The sequence below is a fragment of the Adiantum capillus-veneris genome, chromosome 19, assembly GCF_014529385.1.
Source record: "Adiantum capillus-veneris isolate H3 chromosome 19, ASM1452938v2, whole genome shotgun sequence".
In the NCBI taxonomy this organism is placed as follows: Eukaryota; Viridiplantae; Streptophyta; class Polypodiopsida; order Polypodiales; family Pteridaceae; genus Adiantum; species Adiantum capillus-veneris.
The window spans coordinates 75,433,765-75,439,764 of record NC_140949.1 but is presented as its reverse complement, the minus strand read 5'-3'; positions in this window follow the sequence as shown (position 1 = coordinate 75,439,764).

Here is a 6,000-nt window from a genome sequence, read left to right as displayed (position 1 = left end):
AGATTCAATAAATCTCCATCCTATCCTAGCTTGGCTTAGTAGATCCAAATTACCAAAGGTAGAGAGAAAGAATTTTTTAAATATAAAACAAGGTGAAAAGAATTCTAAAATTTTGTTGGCAAAGACGCAATGAACAAAAATTCCGTGCCCATTTCCTTCATGAAATATAAGATGCATTCTGCCAACCCCATTACATAGTACCTGCATTACAATTCCAACAAGTGTTTGATAGGATACCCTCTGTCTCTCCCTCTCATCATGCTTCTTGCTTTCCCTCTCCCTCCATAAGACTCAACAGAAGAAGAGGCTAGAGTAAAAAATGACGTGTATGAAGAAGTGGGGGATATGAGAGAATTGGGTCTTTTAAGAGTAGGGAAATCTTCAACATATTAGGTTTTAGCAAGCCAAGAAGGGTTTTAATACCAAGATAGTTACCATATGTAGTCAAAAGAAGCCCACGTTTTTCTACCGCCAGCTCTTTGAGAAGAGAGATCATAAGGGTGTGAGACTGAATAAAAGCCATCTGAGCTAGCACAAGTTCCTTGGCCTGGTCTCCAAGCCAAGAGCAGAAAAGGGAGAGGTAGTGAGCAGAAGGAGTGTCAGGAAACATGAGATCCAAGCTATTGAGGGAATACCATATAGCATGATCAAACCAGATAATTCTTGATTCGCAAGAATCCTTAGGGTCAAGAAATCGACAAGCACATTTGACATAAGGCTTGTAAATGTTTAAAATAGACTCAGTTTAGTACTCAGACTTACTTTTGGAGAACTCCATCAAGCAGTGTTTGAGCCACATTTCTTTGTATCAAGAAACCACATAGTGAAAGGAGCTTTAATAAGGTCACCCTTATCAAGAGACTAGACGCCTCTTAATACTTTGAGTCGTGATTCTTCTATCTAAGATGCCGAAAGATTAGCTAAAAAGACCCAGGTTTCGATAGAGATAGGAGATAAAAAGCCTTTGTTGGGAAGGGCCCAAAGGGGATGGTCCACACCAAGGGATTTGATTTCAACTTGTTTGGAAGGTAAGAAGGGAAAAAACCGAGAGACATTAGGTACCATTTCAATAAGCGGCGAGGTCTTACTGAGAGAACACATCTCTTTTTGAAAGGCTTTGATAGCATCTAGGGCCAAGGGATCCCTACAAAATAAACTGTTGGATATAATTTGTACTGGAATTGAAGGAGCTAAAACAAACCCAGGGGTGAGACCACACAATTTGCTCAAGTAGTCGGTCATTTCAACACCTTCAGAGGAGAATTTGGCTAATTAACTCTCCTTTGTGAGCAAGAGTCAGAGTGGGAATATTCTCTATGAATTCAGACAGATCTGCTACCCCTTCTTTAGAGTTGTCGACAAGTTGGGCAAGGGTATGAACACACTTATCAAACGACATAGTTTGAACCAAGGAGTTGGCTAGATCAGCAGAAGCTCCTGCTAATATTTTAGATGCCAAAGGGTCATGAATGCATCTAAGAACTTGAAGCAAGGCTTTAGAAAGAGGCTCAGTGGAAAACTCTAACCCTTGAGAAAGTGTTAAGCTTTGCATGGTCAAACAAGGTATTAATTAGAGAAATAAACGACTAGTTGTAAGAAGTGGTAGCCTCTTTAGCCTTCAACAGACCAAGAGAACCTATAAGGGACATGTGAAGAGAGCCCCATCCCACAGGGGTTGGTCCCAGTTAATTCTATTTAGGACAGAAGCCGAGGGATAAAATATAGTAACTAGGTCTTTGAATAGTATCAACATTACTCTTGGTGTTAGGTGTGTGTGTGTTCCAGGAACAATTATAGCATAAACACCAAAGAATCCTTTCAATTACAAAAGACACTAAAAACTATGTCAATAAAAAGGTGGTATAACTCCATTCATAGTACAAAACAGACTTTATACACAAGTATAAGAGAATTAAGAGCCTGAAGATTTATAAGTCCGCCATCTTCAAGCCAGGGAACTTTGAAAACCATAGTTGAGAAGGTAACCCTCACCTACACCCATGGAAACAACACAACATTTAGTTAGCATTGGCACCGTATGTAGGTGATGTATGTGTATCCCACATGTTATAGATGACACCCAACTAGATTGCTTTCAAAGACAAATAATAAGAAAGGTCAAGTTAATCATATATTCCGACACAATCATTTACAAGGGGAAAAACCATATGAAGCCCCTTGTGCTTTATAATCTCTCATGAGATAAGGCCGGAGACGAGTTTTATGAAGCATTTTAGCCTCAAGGTGGGCCACATATACCTGTTTTTGGACTTTAAAGTGTTTGGCATTAATGGCCGCTATTTTTTCTGTTAAGTTACAATGCTCATATGTGCAATCAATCTATACTTTAGAATCACCTGTAACATAAAAAGACATTAAGTAAGTAATTCCTACACCCCCTTAGTCAGAGTTGAAAGCCAAATGTAAGGTAATAAGTATGAGTACTAATACCCTAATTCATAGTCCATATAGATGTGTTATTCCATATTTCCTCAAATGTTCCAAAAGCGTGTGCTGCCAAGGTCCATATTAATGATGCAATAAGTAGCCACTTACGTCCACAAGAATCAGCCCACATACAACCATATCAACCATATACCCTAACCCAACACAACGACCACTTTCAATCATAACAAAGTTTCCAACCAATCATACTCGGCCAAAATGCACAATCCTTCCAAAACTTTAAATACACAACACAAAAACTGCAAGAAAGGTATGCTTGATAACCAATCCATAGGCGCAAGAACAGAAGTATACCACAACAACAGCCTTACTAAAAGTACAAGCCACTGTCTTACACCCCCAAATATATCCACCCCAAGAAGAACACCAATCATAGGCCCCCCCTTTAAAGAAAAAAGAGAGACCCCACAATCACTGCATCCATTATCCAGTAAATGAAAGAGAGTACCACCTTTCAATGCTTTATTTACATGCCTGTGACAAACCACATATGGCCTCATGAGCAGCCATAATTACCATATTTAACAACTCATCCTAACCATAACCATATTCGACCACCAACCATTGTTTCCAACCATTCATACTGCCCGTTTAAGCCATTTTACCCAAGATCAATAAACAAATAGCAAGGACCGTATATGCACCAGAATAGTTAGCTCGACAACCAGCCTAGAGGTATAACCACCAAAGTATAACCACCATGGCAACCTTACCAAAACATATAGGCCGCTGTTTTACACCCCATAAGTGGGTTAACCCCACTATAAAGGGTCATACATCAGAAATTTATTCAGAATTTCTATCCTTACACCCCCCTTAAAAAAAAAACACACACAACTAAGGTTACCATTATCCAGTGTTTGAAAGAGGATACAATCTATCAATGATACTTTATAATATGCTTATGACAAGCCGTAGAAATATATTAACAAACATCCCTAGCCTAAAAAGGAAGTTATAACCCAAATATGCAGACATAAAAAGGGTGCACATACACATGTATAGGATAAGCCATTTAACACCCACTCCTAACTCACAAGGTGAGTAAAACCGACCAATGTAGTAAATACAAAAATGGTACAGCATAAGTTGCCATTTAAGTACCTCTACCGGCATATGCATGAGGAATATCAACCAGAGAATTACAACCCATCAAACGGTCGGACAACAGTCCATTTTAATGCCAAAAATTACCTGAGATTAAGTCGGAGCGGCCAGCTCCACAATGGCTGCTTCTCCTTGCCCTTTGCCATAGATCCAACACTTGACACTATCCCTTTGTAGGAAAAGACGTATACATTTCTAATATACATACTACTACACCCAAGTACACACACATACTATCAATGTTAAGTGAGCATGTAAAGCCCACCTTTTTATAGGGTTTGGAGCAGGTAGCACCTCCCTGCACAGTTGTATGGCGGGCCCGACCTCATTAGGTGAATGGTGTAGCAACGCCGCCAGGTACAAAGAGAGAAGGGGAGAGAGAGAGAGAGAGAGAGAGAGAGAGAGAGGGAGAGAGAGAGCGCGTTTGGATCTAGTGGAAACCTTCCACCTGCATAGTAAGGTGGGCCCAACATCAAGAGGTAGAGGTAACCAACAACGCCGCCTCGTAGAGAGAGAGAGAGAGAGAGAGAGAGAGAGAGAGAGAGAGAGAGAGAGAGAGAGAGAGAGAGAGAGAGAGAGAGAGAGAGAGAGAGTAGCGCAAACCCGCCAGGAGTGAGCCACCATGAGTTTAAGCAGAACGTGACAGGGTATGCAGAGCCATGAAACCCACCACAAGCTCATAACCCCTATTAATTACAAGGGTTATATACCATTAAGGTACTGCCCTCTAGTAAATTCAAGCCATCATTTCGCCCAGGGTTCCAAACTTAGCCAATCAAACCAAGAATCTAGCAAGGCAAAACATCCACCCCAAACACCAAGGTTTAGATACCATTAGGTACCACTTACTTATAAAAAAAATTCCTAATCAATCCAATCCGGTTATACACCAAGGGCACCCCTGACCAACAGTCCCAACAAAATATACCAGGGAAAATTCAACATGCCAGAACTAGCTATAAGTGTGTGTGTGTGTGTGTGTGTGTGTGTGTGAGTGAGAGAGAGAGAGAGAGAGAGAGAGAGAGAGAGAGAGAGAAGAAAAAGAAGAAGAGAGTTTTAACACTAGCTTGGTACCAAAACAGGACACTTTAAGTATCCTTTTTTAACAAATTTAAATTAAATGCTACTTGCATTAGAGGGTTTATTTAACACTAGAATGAAAACCTAATAGGACATAAAAGTGTCCTTTCAGGGTTTTGAGAAAAAATTCCAAAACCATAGTAGATCCACTCATTTTGAAAAATCCTTTCATGAGCTTATAGTTCAATAACTACTACATATGAAAAAAATGAGAAACTTGTAATTTTTCTCATCCCTTGGTCACTACAAGCCTCCAAAGTTGATGGACCAGTGCATTTTGCCCAAAACAGCAATTTCTTACGGTTGATTGCATATAAATAAGAGTGGAGATTTTTGTAGGACATGAGATAAAATGCCCCGTTAACTTCAATGGGTTGGTGACCAAAACATATGGTTGCTTTTACCTCACTAATTTTTTTTTGGGAAAAAAAAAGGTACAAAAAAGTTGCATTTTTGCCATTCTGCGGACCTATCATCAAAGTTTCTATAGTCACGCTCAATACAGATACTATATACATGTTTTCTTAGTTCACTTTGGGCCTCTGGATTCAAAAGGAGCCATGGAGCATGTCAAAAGGATAATGGATCTCTTACAATTGGAACCTTGGGGGACAATGATAAAGTGCTAAATACAGCAAACATGAAAAAACTGGGTTTAGCATTATGACCTCTAGAAACCCATAGAAACTACGCAATATCTAGCCAAGTTTGTAGTCTATGATTAGATATGGTTACTACCTACAAAATACACACAATTGGCCTAAGAAACTAGCAATATTGAGAAAGTTATACTTGCTACTCTAAAATGTATCGTATTCTTCAACAATCAGAAAACTCAACCATCATCATATACTATGCTATATAGCATATTAGGTCCCCCAAAACTCAAGGAAGATTAGCTTTATGTTATACATTACACTTACACAATCAAAATTGAATTTGGATATCAAGAAAGCCACCAAAAAATCATAAAAGTGCTAATTTTGGCCAAAAAAACAAGATTATGCAATTATTGTAAATTGGTCATAACTTTCAATTTTAACACTTAGCTCTCCCTACAAGCATCAAGACATGTTGAGAACTATGAAGGCCTAACCTCTAGCCATCTAAACCTCACAAACATGAAGTTTAGAGTGGTATAGTTGCCAAAAATTGAAAAAAAGCCAAAAACAGGACCCGTTTTTTCACACAGTTTAGGTTTAAAAATGTTGTGCAAGATTAAGGTTAATGGTGAGATCGATACTAAAAAAAAATGCTAAGTTTTTTTCAGTTCATAAGACAACTTTGTGGATATATAGCACCTAGAAATTCATTTTCATACTCTTCAAATAATTCAAGCAAAATGGT